Genomic DNA, 14,381 nt, shown 5'->3' on the forward strand with positions numbered 1-14,381 from the left:
GCCCCGCAAACACCGACCCAAGGAAGTTCTTCACGCAGCATTCGCACTGTGCAGTTTTATTTTTTGTGGCATGCATTTAACAGCCCAATATTTTATACTTGTCCCCAAGGTAACTGACAAAACAGGTTTATAATATTGTTTAACAACTTTAATGACAGTGGCTGAGAGATATGTTAAAAAAAACCCCAAAACATTCTAAGTTAAACATTTCTTTGTCAAATGACACAGTTCCCGAATTTGCTGTTCCATGGCGGTCTATTTCTGTAAAAACTCTCATTGGGCTGTAGGTCACAAAAGAATAATGAAGCCTTGGAAAGAGATACAATGACTACTTAATATTGTGTGGGATTATATGCAGTGGCCTGTGGCAATTCCTTATGTCTCTCTGGGTAGTGATGCTTTTCCAGCATCATTTTTTTTTTTTTTTTTTGTCATCACACAATTCCATTGTGAAATATTCTTTTCATGAAGGAGGAAGAAAGAGCTGGTTACACCCTGCAGTGTTTTGGGGAAGACTAAGAAGCGTGGTTTGCAGGGAGTATGTGTGAAATATGACATTTCATTATGTGTAATTATTTTTTAACCAGTAATGTCCATGTTGAAATGAGTTTCTTATTTCTGGAATGCATGGGGAGTGGTTGGGGAGGGGAGTCATGGTTTTTCCCTGTTAATAAACTCAAGTCATTCTTATGCTAAAGTAATTTCTCAACAAAACAAATTTCTCTCCATCTGGGTAATGGCACACCCAAATGTGATTACATTACAAGGGATTTTAAATTAAATTTCAAGGTAGGAGCTTTATTAATCCAATGCATTTGTCTTTATTATCATTGGATCTAAACCACTAAAAGACTTGAACTCACTTTTAAATGGCAGTTCAGTGCTTACTTCTTATGGCAACGTGGGTTTGATCTGAAATCCTCAGAAATCTATGTGCTTTGGGTCAGGCCCCAAAACTCTCCCAAAAGGTGGAGCAGGAATAGCTATATCCATCCCAGAAAGACAGGGGAGTTACAGAAGAGGTTCGCTTGGTTTGGATTCATTCTGAACTTAAATGAGCAATATCAGATGCTGCTCCAAGAGGGTTTTTTAAGTCACATCATTGACAGGGCTATGAAGAGGCAGGATGTACGAACTGGCACAGTCAGAAATACACATTTTCTGGACTTACAGCAAATCAAGTCATCATCTTGAAAAATCAGAGTCTGTATTTTTAACAAACTGCTAAATGTTGCCCACCCTGATATTTCAAAAAGAAGTGTTTACATGCACATGCAAAGGAATTGGATACCCAAATGACTTGTGCTCATCTGCCTTCTTGTGTTCACAGGCATTCAGATTACATTTTGGATGCAAAACCAATTTTGTTTAAGCCCATAGCCAACAAAATGCAGTAAATAAATACAGAATGTATGAATCCCTCTTGAGTACTGTTTTTCAATCCATCACATATGAAACCTCAACTATCTCTGCTTATAAAATGAATGTGATCAGAATTTGTCATCGCAGCATTATTTGTCCATTTTTTCCTGGGGAACCTGGCAGCTATCAAATGATTACACTTGATCGGGCAACAGAACATGGATTTTACAAACTCTTCATTACAACAACAACAAAAAAATCAAACCACCAAGTAGCACGCTAAGTAACAGTATTACAAAATGCTACTATACAATTTTTGACAAAGCTGTAACTTTGCAAAATGTGCTGACTTCTCATGTTTCAGCCCTTGGAGAACTAGCAGGTCTGAGGTTCAGTTCCTTCCAGGCCCTGGGGTTTTTGGACTTCAGAAAGCACCAAGGCAGCGGGTGGAAGTCACGGGGCAGCCCAGCACCAGGAGGGCACAACGCCCTCCGACAGCCAGCCCAGGAGAGCTGTGAGGGCTGACACCTTCCCGAGAGCCATCCTGTGGCACAGGCAATATCAGGCACACCGATGGGTGAGGCTTTGGTAGGAACTCAGAGCGGCGTCATTTATGTTGTTCTTTATGGGGGCTTTCACTTTGCCACCTGGATTGGGGACTGGGTTGTTGGATGCAACATTTCTGGGATTACTTTTGGTTGCATTGGAAATATGCTACCCTAGTGTAACTGCGTGCGTGTAAATGCACACCTGTGACAGGGGGTGCCCACACAAATGTATATATGTATGTGCCCACACATACCTTTGTCCCATTTAACAACACACTCTTTCTGAGAGCTCCACTGCAGCACAGAAGTGGGCATTGTGTTTCAGTGTGGGTATCCATTGCCACACAGAAACAACTTAATCTTCACAGCATATTCCCTCAGTAACTGCCTGTGCATGAGATTTCCAAATGCTCAGACATAATTCTCTCACTGGAGAGTACAGGCTGATTATGACAAACTCTGTCAATTTTATTAGCCACACAGATGTTATAGATATATGTGAAAATCAACCATAATTCTTCCTGTGATGTGTATAGTGGCACTGCTGCAGACTGTGTCTTTCCCATCCACAACCCCAGAGCTTACAGGCCTCCTGCCATTCAGCCTCCATGTGGCCCCCTGAGCTAAGATGATCTTAAAAAGAGAAATATTAAAAGGATTAAAAATGACACTATTGAGCCAGTGGGTGACTGCAACCACAGAGTTCCGACTGCTGCTGAAAACTGAAGCAGAATGCAGGGATGAGATTTCTGCCCTACGATCTTGCTGTGCGTGGGATTTCTTCTCCGAGTTGTACCCAGCTAACCTGCCGGCAGGCTTGTGTGCATCATAGCAGTCGTCCCTCAGCGAACGTCTCTGATACCAAATACCACATGGCCAAGCCTGGCTGCTTCTCTGAGGCTGACAGGGGGCACAGCTGAGCTGTACGACCGCTGAGGTCCTCCCATAGTCCTTCTGTACACTTGCCATGGGGTCACAATGCTCACTATGCCTGTCTGTGCAAGGCTGGATGCAAAACGTGCTCTTGAAGAGCTGTGAGAAATGTTTGCGTCAAGATCATTCAGCCAAAGACTTCCCTTGCTCCCAGCACTGGGCCTCAAAGGCTCAGCAAGCAGAAGGAGAACAGTGGGAACAATTTAAAGAGAAAGATCAACCCTACGGGGAGGGGTTGTTGGTTTAAGTCCCTATTGCAATGCACCTCTAGAAAGCCAGGGAAAGAAGCTGAAATTCAGGTTTATTGTGGAGAGGAAGGTCCAGGAGTGAGGAGACCCATAAAGACTCAGCCCTTAAATCCTCTACGTCTCAGTCTTCCCATCTGTAAGAAGTCCCCAGGTTTAATAACCTAGACAGTGCAACAGGCCATGCGGGTGGGGTGGAAGTAATTAGTAACTGTGAAGTACAGAGAAACTGTTGGTGAAAAGAATCATATAAATGCAAAGTTATTACGGGCACCCAGTTACCATAGTGATTGGTGTCTCAGAAATGCTAATAATAGTAAAATAAATAATACAGGCCAGGCAGGAAGAGCCCCTAGAGATGAATGTGAGCTGCTCCCCTCCTGAGGGACTGCATGTACTGCTTTCTCAGCGCTCCTCGCCCCGCGCTGGCTCCGGCTCAGCTCCCTCCCGGGGTAACACACTGTGCTGCTGCAAGAGCGCTAGGTCAGCCAAGTGAAAGCGGAACTTTTAAGTGCTTTATTATTTTCAGGAGTCGTCAGAGAAAACGAAACCCCCACAACTGCAAATAATTGAATACGTCAATAATATTTTGACTTGTTCATGTCTTGCAAGGTTTACTATATCCCTGTTAAGTACTTTATTGCTGTCCCTCCAGCGATGTTAATTAAGTTCACCATAGGCTCAAAAGCCCTTTCTTTCCCCTCTCTTTCTTCCTCACCTTTTTTTTTTTTTAAAAAAAAAACCAAACAAGCAAGCAGTTTTCCCAAGTCTGATGCCTAGCAAAGGGAGCTGTAATACAGTGGAAGGCACCCAGAAAACAGCAGATTAGAAGGAATAAAGATGATGCATCCTTCAGTATGATGGTCAACGTTTCTCCACAAATAGGTTTTCCAGCAATATTAGCTAAGGGATTGTGAAAGTCCAAAGAAAGTGCTGAAGAGCCATGCCAAATAAATAAAGACTAACAATCCTCAGCCTCGGGCCACAGTCATGTTAAAATTTGGTTTATCCATTGACAAAGGGATGTTCAGAGCCAAACATCTTAGGTAGGATTATCACTGCTTTCACATGTAATTTAACATTTCTGTTACATTTTCTATTTATAATGTTTTTATCAATAGGGGAACCAAATGAGGACAAGCTTAGTAAGCAGAACAGAGCAAACAGTAGAAAAGAGACACACCTGTTCTCTTCTCTCTGTATGTCTCCAATCATCAAAGAGAGCATGATGTTTATCCCGCTCCCTCTCCCAACAAATCCTCTGCATCACCTGCAGACCAGTCTCCTTCCACACTCCAGTCACACTCCTCAGTGCATATCCCACGCTCTGCTGTCTCAGTAACCAAGACCAGTGGGCCTCGGGCCTCTCATTCAAGCTGGAAAGCGCACAGGGGTCAGCAGGACCCAACAGAGGTTTAAATAGCAGTGGGGTAGATTCTGCTTTCTATTATGCTTGTGCAAATCCAACCATGACCTTGTACAGGAGAATTTAGGCTATATACTTTCCTTGTCAGCCAGAGTGATTGTTGTGATTTCAAATGTCTGGCACTGAGTTGTCTACCTTGAATAAATCAGAAAAGAAAATGCCACTTTGCAGTAAACAGTGATGCAAAATCCCACAGGATGTGTTGTCCAGCCCATCTTAGCCTAGCAAACTTACTGTTTTACAAAGCTTTTATAATACAACCAGTCCTCTGCTTTTGACTGAGCGGAATCATTGCTCTTACTGTACTTATTTTCACTAAGTTGGAAGTGCATTTTTTTAATGTTTTTAAAACTAGGAGAGCAGAAATGTTGGTCAGTGCCAATCAGAGTAAGAATAAAATTCTGTGGCAAGCTTTGGCCAAGATTTTTTGTCCATGTTTTGCTCACTAAAGGCCACTCAATGTTCACATCTCTTCTTTCATTTCATACTCCAGCCATATATGCAGCTGATAAATTAGACTAATTACCCTAAAACACCCAGAAGCACTAACTCCACTGCTGAGAACTGTACCTATGGAACAACCACCGATACTGGACAACCATGAGCCCACCCCTGCTCTTCCTGATGTCTTTGCAGTCTGTGCAAGGATGCTCAGAGGAAATAATTTCTGTATCTGGCTGGACTACAAGGACACACTCATTCTGGGTCATTGTGTGCCAAACCAGTGAAGGGAAGAAAAATAATTTGGTGTCTTTCCTTCCACTCAAACAATACTCTGGCACAATCTGGCCTTGTGCAGTGTCCTTCCTAGCTCCAGGCAAATCATTCAAACCACCTCAATTAATCTCTTCCCAGTTTAACACTAGTGAGGTACACTATCTGATCGACAAAGATGCTGAAGAAGGATTGTTTTAGTTCTTGGAACAGTCCAACCTAATGGAAAGTACAAGTGAACCCTCTATAATTCTGAGTCAACATAAGTGTTTCAACAGGACTCCTGGCCACCCATGTGATGAAGCAACACAAAGAAGAGAGATGATTCAAGTATGACACTCACATGGCAGGACTGGGAGACAGGACAGAAAGTGGAGGTGGTTGGTTAGGGAGATGAGACGTTCAATTTTTGCCATGATTCGTGCATACAAATCAATCAGTAATAAGATGCAGAGACATCATGAGAAAAGATGGGGGAGAAAAAAAAAAAAAAAAAAAAAAAGAATAAGTTTCCAACCTTTCAAAGCATGGAAGTGGTAGAAGCAGAAGTGAGTAGAAAACCTAATGGTACAGAAGGAATAAGAGGTGAAGGGCAGAGACTACGTAATACCTCCAGTTTTTACAAGTGTTGAGTTTGGAGTTAAATTAGTTTCTCAGATACTCGGGCATCAGAGATGGCTGTTTCGAAACATAAATCAATCAGTAGATTGTAGGGAAGCCAGCATAAGAAAGATGATGTTGCAGACAGAAAGCTTGCAAATTAGTCTAATAAGCAAAGCACTGAATAAGCAGGAAGGAATTGAGCTTTATTTGAGCAACAGTTTGCTCATACCTAGATGAGTTTTGAAGATGTTGACACGTGATCAGTGATAGCCATCTCCCAACCTCTGAATGCTTCTCTGTTCCTATGATTGTACAAACCAGCAGATCTGCTGCTTGTCTGCGCTGCCTTGTCTGAGGAACAGGGAACTGCCAGCACCAGAAGAATGGACTGAAAATCCTCGGTGGGTGGGTGGGGTGGGTGAAATAGAGTAGCTGGAAAGAGTCCACTACTGACCAAAAGAGACTCAAATTTGAACAATCAGACAAAGTATTTTTAGGGATTAAAGGCTTCCTCCCTTAGACTGCCCACACAACAACCCCAGCTCATGGCTGTATTAGATAAACCATTTTTCCCCTACACATTTCACTGAAGAAAGAACAGTTAGGAGGTTGAGTGTTTTTTCCAAGACAAACATCAAGGACCTTTTGAGAAGGCCAGATGCATTTTGTGCTCTGCTCCTCATCCTCTCCAACACGTATACCATGTAAACCAAGCAATGATGTTGCTTTTCCCTCCCACAGTAAACTTCCATACACAGCATCTGGGATTCTTCCAGTAGAATCAAACAGTTTGGCCTATTGCCATATCATGTCACACAGAATTATCCCCTTTCTGTCCCTTCTGTTTGTGGCCTGGTTGTTTTAGGAATATAAAACCTATCCTATGATTACATAACATTACAGTAGTGTTTTCCTACAGGAACAAGTGAGGAATAGAGAAACAGGCTGTAATTTTCATTAGCAGTTACATCTGCTCTTGCTATGTAAACGGTTTCTCCTTCCCAAGCCATTGCATCCTGTTGCAAGCAAAATATAATCCTACCCTCGAGACTACAAAATCAGTTTCCATGGGAATCTATGTGATGTCAGAAATCTGCTCTCCTTACTCCATGGTAGGATTTCAAAGACACAGCTCCTCACGGGCACAAGTCACATAAGAACAAGTCCTGGTTGAACACTTTGCTCACGCAGACTCTGGGAAGACACAAGGATGTTCACCTAGAACACTAATCCACCTACTGTATCTCTGAATTGTTACTCATTCCCTTAATGACTGTCCTACAAATGCCTAGTTAACTGATCTCAGAGTGCAATTTTTCTAGTTATCTATTTACGGTCCATAGTAAATTATTTGGTCTGTTTTGAGAATTGCTTTAAGTTTCAGTATGCCATTTCAGTATGCTGCATTTCCAGCACTGTGAAAGAACTGTATTATTAAATATTGTGAAATAATACCTGAAAACAAAATTGCCAAATCTATTGTTTGGGTTTAGGAAAACCATAATTAAACAGCCCACATTGAGAAGCTAGTTAGGATTCTTACCAATGAATGGATTTTCAAATTCACAAGAAGAGGATGTGTGCTAACAGAAAAGATGATGACTCTTTCCTTCTGATAAAGAGAATGTTGTTTCATGCTCATTTCTATTTGTTAAGGCTGTTGAACAGGTATACTTTTTAACACAAGACAGCAAAATTTCCAGTAACAAGTTATTAATGCAGTTCAGCACAGGATTTTTTGTCCAGCAATGTTAGCAAAGTGTTTTGAAAAGATGATTCGGTAGCACTTGTTCCCCTCCTATCCAGAGGAGAAAACTGTAATCACCATTTGTAATAGCTCACAGTAAGGTGGACACTGGTTTCATTTAAATCAATGCTATTCCTATCTAGAAGTGCTGGGATTTAAGCATGTGACTCCTATTAACATTAATGGGAGTAATATGTTTCAAACCTCTGCACATTGTAATGTGAATATGTTTCATGGAATGCAATTAATCTGAAGAACATTGCATACATTTGAGAACATTCATGTTGTACAATTTCGCTGTCATATGGATTTGTCCTCATAAAGCTTGCTAGTATCTGGTAAGAAAGACATTAACAATCTACTGTACATTTCAATAAAGGAGGACTAGACTATATGTTTTCCCAGCTCAGTGTAGGCAGCTACAAAGAAGCTTTTGAGTGTAAACAAATAAAGAATTGAGAAAATAAGGAAGAAGATGGTATTTTAAGAATGTGAATATTTAGAGAATGCTGGGGAATGAACACAGAGGAGGCTGTTCGTTTATAGGTTAGATGCATTTTCAACAGGAACCAAGCAAGTACAAAAAAAGAAAAGAAAAAAATATGGAGGGAGGATAAAAAGAATATTCAGACTCCGGCTGTTTCCCACACGCTGAAGATAATAATGTGAATGGAAGTGATTTTGTTTTAGGGGTCAGAGCAGAGGCTGATATCGCAACCTTTCCAGATCCTGAAAAACATCATTTGATTAAAATAACTGGCCTCGTTGTTCTTGTGATCCTAAGGAGGTTATTTTACACTACGAAGACAACAGCAGCAAAGCAGCAAACAGCAAGTTTTAGTGCTTCAGAGACAAAGCACTAGAGACACACTGCTGCTGGAAAGTGAAACAGAACATTACAGCACATGATAAGTAAGCAGGAATCAGCAAAAAGTTAATAGGAAACCACAATGACAATATGTCCGTGAAGCTCAGTACAATATTTCTCTTTTTTTCCCCCTCTTCTAACAGGATGAGGAATTTAACAGGACACAGGAAAGCAATATCTTAGTAAAGAAAGAAAGGAACAACCAGAGATAAGGAAATAATGGTTCTTGCCACTAAACAAGCTATTCAATTTTAAGAACATTTGTTTGTGGAAGTTTGACAAGACCTCACTTGCCCAGACCTTGATGATCCTCAGACCTTCTTCAGAAAGGTTTCCTTTCTCTAAATGAAGAAATATGTGACCAGAATTGCCAGAAATGAATCATTATTTTTGAAGCCTCAATTTGAAACACGTTTTAGGACCTGGTATTCACAGAAGGATGTTTAGGTCTTTCAGAGGAAGCAAGAGTATTGAAACCATCTCAAATCAGAGATCTGCCGGAGAACATGCGTGGGCAACCTACATGCAATGGGTGCAAACCCACCTCCCTTTGTAACACCCTGTAGAGCTGTGTATTTGTTTGTCAGCTTCTACAGATGAGTTCAGAGCATTTCATTCCTATAAAGGCTGCAAAGTTTTGAATTTGCCTTTGCAATCCATCACATAACAAACACAGACCAATGAGAACACCCAAAGCTCTGCAGCCCTGCATTTCGGGGAACCAGAAAAAAGAGTTGAGTTACAGGGAGTATCTGAACTTACAGACTAAAAAGTTACCTGAAAGCTTCTAAATGAAAAAAAAAAAAAAAAAACCAAAACAAAAAAACCAACAACACTAAAAAAAATCAGCAAGCTCAAGAAATACATTTGAGGACTTTTAAAAAAGTGTTTAAAAACCCTTTTGCTGAACTAGGAGAGATTATTTTTATTATTTTCTGGCAATCTAAAGATCTCACTGCTAAGTCTGATAGTTGGGGAAGTCCAAGAACTTGCACACATACCAATGTGTACAGGCCTGCTTAGATGCAAGGTTTAATATGGCCTACTGTGATCAGAAAAAAGAGAAAAGTATGTTTTCAAGCTTCTTTTGAGAGTCAGATACGGTACTAAGAAGGAGGCAATTCTAAGAAGAGGACAAACTGCAGGTGTCAAAAGTTCGAGGAAAGTTCAAGTTTTTTCACGCCCCTGAAATTGAGACAACATGAATGTTTTCCTCCTCCTCCTTCTAGGTAACAAGCTGGCACTGTTCAATGGTTTTGTCTTCCCGGCCATTTTGCACTAAGCCACAGAGAGAGGAGGCACCATCAAAACACTTCCCAGAGATGTACAGCATGAGCCTACCTTCTGCCAGCTGTCTAAAAGGGCATAATTTAATCATCTTGGAGACAGCAACCACTTTGTAGATCAGGGAAGCGTCTAGAAACCATGTTCCAAAATATTCTTGTGGCCCAGAACAACAGCAGAAGTGCTCCATACCCAAGGAATGAGGCAGGGCTGTCAGGCAGTGGAGGGCACCAATCCCAGCTGAGCCCCAGGGCACTGTGTCTCTTCACCACCGACTCCCCAGCAGCAATAGAGCTTTGCCATTGCTGATAGGATATAGACCCAGCCTTCGAAAAGCCCTTCAGCTACTCAGAGGTGCTCAGGCGGGCCACCACAAAGCCTGAGCATCATTTCATGCAGAGAAAGCACACTGACACAGGAAATGTGCAGCCAGAAGTTGCGTGACAATGTGCACAGCATTTCACTATCACACGCAGGGCATTCATGAACCGAAGCCCTTTCTTCTCCCACAGCAAGTAACAGCTTGTCTTAAATGTAGAATCTTTATTTCAGATTGCAGGCAACTCTGGGTATCTTTTTTTGTTTGTCCCTTAATCATGCTCCTAGCAGAGCCATGACCACAAAGTGTTAAAGTCAACAACGACCACTTGCAATCCATCTTTTCACTTGGTGTTAAATACTCATTTCATAGAAAGCAAATACCTCTTTCTTAACAAAAAAAGAAAAAAGACAGAAAGAACAGGAACTACACTGTTTTTACAGACCATAATTTAAACCTGATTCTGAAAATTGATGTTAAAATGATAAACATGTTGTTTGTGATGTGTTAATGTTTAATGATGATGTTATTGAACATGGAGATTAGATCCCTATCAGATGTGGTTTTGAAGAAGATACCTGGACTATGGGAAGATTTTCAAAGGCATTTTTCTTGCTAAGAAACAGCCAACCTCTTGTATATGTCTCCTTCTAAGTATCTTAAAAACACATCAAGTTTTTCACCCTCCAGTTCAGATTTCAGAACTGATGTTTATCTATTTGAAAGATCTCTGCAATGAAAAAAGAACTATAATTAATGAGGGGTTTAGGCCTTATTGTATACACACACAAGTTTATCTATCCATAGACACATTTTAACTTTAAGATGTGGTTTAAACTTAAAGAACTGATTGCAAAATATTGGCAAGGACCATTTTATTTAACAAAATATCCAGTGGTTTGCCTAACATCTAATTCCACAATGATCTCACTGACGTTATCATTTTCCAAGAGGCTAATGGAGAGAGGTCTTTTAGGGTAAAAAAGAAGAGCTAAGCCTCAGAATATGGATGATCCAATACTTGTGCAAAAGAAAGTCACTCCAGGCAACGCATAACCTTACCTGACCTATGAATAGATACTACCTCCCCTTCCCAGTTTCCATTTACCAAATCCAAAATTCCCCCAAACACAAAAGATGACCATTCCTATTCCATGGTATCTAAACCATGTCAAGGTTCTTGATGGGTGCCAACAACATGCGTGCCAGCCTGCCACACCATACACTGATTATCTAGTCCTGTCCCCTCCTGCCCTGGCTGGCCCAGCAGAACACTGCTCTTGCTGAAGAACAGCACAGTTGTGCAAATACACTATAGGGGAGATGTATGTGTTAAGAGGGACTACAAAACCACAGCAACTTCAGAAGCAAAACTTCTAAAATTTAACCAAAATCCAAACAAACAATCCTAAATTTACCTTTGGAATTCACTGGATAACAAAGGAGAAGAAATTAATGTATGAATAGTGCTAACACCGCATTTATTAGGCTTCTGAGCTGTGCACACTCTCTGTACATTTTACAAGTCTGTCTATACATGCCTAAAGGACTTTAAGAAGAAATCAGATGACAATTTCAGTATATATTTTCTTTTGAAGAGGAAGATAAAATTCCTGTGCCGTCTGTAGGCCAGTTCCTGGCCCAACAAGTCTGTAAGCAGAATGGTACATGTGTTTAAAACTAAACACGTTTTATATATAGGCCTAGTTGTGACCTGAACGGTTGATATCTTACAAGATCAAAGAATATAAGGTGGAGACTCAGATGGACTTTACCCCATGGAGAGGTTAATTCATAATATTCTAATTCAAGTTCCTACTTCCTTCAAGGTATTTGATACTGAAGAAACATGCTAGTGGTCTGGTGCAGGACAAAAAGACCTGTATCATTCTTCCAAAATCTGTTATTGCCTATTCAAGCCAAGAGAGAACAAAAAATTCCCTACTTTTTTAAGGATGGTAACTTTCTAATAAATCCAATGCAGAATGCTACAGACAGCACTTAAGAGCACACTGACATAGTACTATCCACAGAATTATGGACAACCCTAGGACCCTGCCAGGTTGAAGCTTAATACCAGAAATAGAATAAATTGATTCAAGAAGTCATCTTGAACACCACTGTTCAGCCTGAGTGCAGTTCAGTCTCTAAAGATTAAATGTTACTTTTTTATAGGCTTCATTCTGGCCAAAACTATCTTACATTAATATTTTCACAAGCTATGTCCCAAAATAAACATTTTATATATGATACAAATACCAAAGTCACTTCAGTTCACTTATTGTGGTCATGACCACTTTGGCACGATTTTGGGGAGGGAGGAGAAATTCAATAAATCAGATATTTTCATGATTTAGTGTTTGCAAAGGTCAGAAACCAGCACACAATATCTCCCTACTCTGAATTACGCATCAGTTAATAGAAAGAGCAAAATTTTCCAAGAATCCAGCCAAAACCTGGCATCTGACAGAACTTCATCAATGTGTCCCATCCCTTGGGCTCCTCCCTCCCACCAGTACGTCCTGAAAAAATACAGTGCAATAATGGACACAAGGACTAGTTCTTAAATTATACAACTGACAGCAGGGGAAGGATGAATGGTGAGAAACTTTTTTTCCTTTAATTTCATTGTGCTTTCATTAGTGAATGTTGTAGCATTTGCACTAGAAGATGATAAACTAAGGAAATTTGAGAAGATGATAAACTAAGGAAATTTGGTGACAGAGAGGGAAGTTGATCTTTGCGCTTCATCTGAAGATCAGGGCACCTGCAAAATCCAAGTATCTCTGTGATTTTTGTTTTAGGCAGTGTTTGAGAAAGGCTGGGGCATCTGCAAATCCACAGCCAAATTTCAAAGACAGAAAGCACAAATCTGGAGCAGTGGCAATGTGCACTGAATGTGTTCGTCTAAGACAGTAAGTCTACTGAGTTTCATATTTACCTGGACTGTTTGCTTCTCTTTTCACTGGTTTATTTTCTTCTGATCTGTTCTGATACAGCAGGCTTTTGACAGATATGCACAATGTTCACCACATGAGGAACATTTGTGATGTGTTTGGACCAAAAAAAGGCCAAAATGTTGGACTCTGTTCTGTGATTTGCTGTCTCATCTCCTTAGTCCAGGGGTATCCAGCATATCCTGATCCAAACTTCGTTCCACTTCCCTCTCATTGATTTATCAACAACGTTTGACCTGAATAGAACAGAGTACAGCTCAAACAGCAAAACATTCAAGACGGAGCTGCACATCTCCCCATGATCAGAAAGCACCCGCTCCACAGTGTTTTCACTGGCGATGCTGCATAAGCTGATGCAGTTAGGCGAAGCCACTTTCTGCACAGATTAAAAAAATGCAGACTTCTGCATTCCAAAGCCAACAGCAACTTTGCAGCACTTAGTAAGGCAACGTGACATGTGTAATTGATATGAAAGGAGCAAGCCAACAGCTAGGAACTGGCAGGGGTGCCCCAACACATGCCCCTTCTGCATTTATCATAGCATTAAAACCATCAAACACTCCTGGTAGAAAAGCAAACAAACAAGACCGGCATAAGACCAAGATATATAAAATGCCCAAAGCAACATTAAATCATCTGAAGATATTCCCATTAAACAGAATTATTGTCCCCATTAAGAATCAAAGCTATTTAGAATCATTGGCTATTCAGCCAGTTCCCTGGGAGACTTCCCGATTAAGCAGATTTTTCCATGTGGGTTTCTTGTGATTAAAGGCCTTATCTTGCAAATCCTTGCTCATATCTATCGCCCTAACTGGAGTGAGCAGTCCTAATGGATGAAGAGTGCTGGCTTACTCATCTCATCTACATTTACCTAATTCTGCTGATTTCAGCTTGATTTGCATGACAAGAGGAGATCAAGCCAAAGGATCTACTCTCAGAGAACAGTTTGCAAGAGAAGAATTACAGTTGTTCCGACAGTCAGACACAAACAGGCGCACATTAAAAACTGCTCAGACTCCAAATCACCAGAGCTTCAGTCAGCTCTAGTCTGGAAGGCACATAGCCATGTTAGCATAAGACTGTGAAAATGCTGATAAATCCACCTGAGAGGCAAAACTTTTTACTGCAGACAGATTCACACCCTAACGTGTCTAAATGGCTTCCTGACCAAAGCTGGCTCATGCCCCAGTAGCTTGGAGCTAGCCCGTGACAGCACCAGACTGTGTAGACATGTTCTGTAAGGTAAGTACATCCTATATTGACAGCGTTTAGTTGATCCTCATAATAAAACGTGTATTCTACTGGTCTCTAATTGACTGGTCTGCTGACTGTCTGAAATTGCCTGGAGACAAAGAAATGAAATGGGACAAAT

This window comes from Athene noctua, chromosome 9, assembly GCF_965140245.1.
Source record: "Athene noctua chromosome 9, bAthNoc1.hap1.1, whole genome shotgun sequence".
NCBI classification, from domain to species: Eukaryota; Metazoa; Chordata; class Aves; order Strigiformes; family Strigidae; genus Athene; species Athene noctua.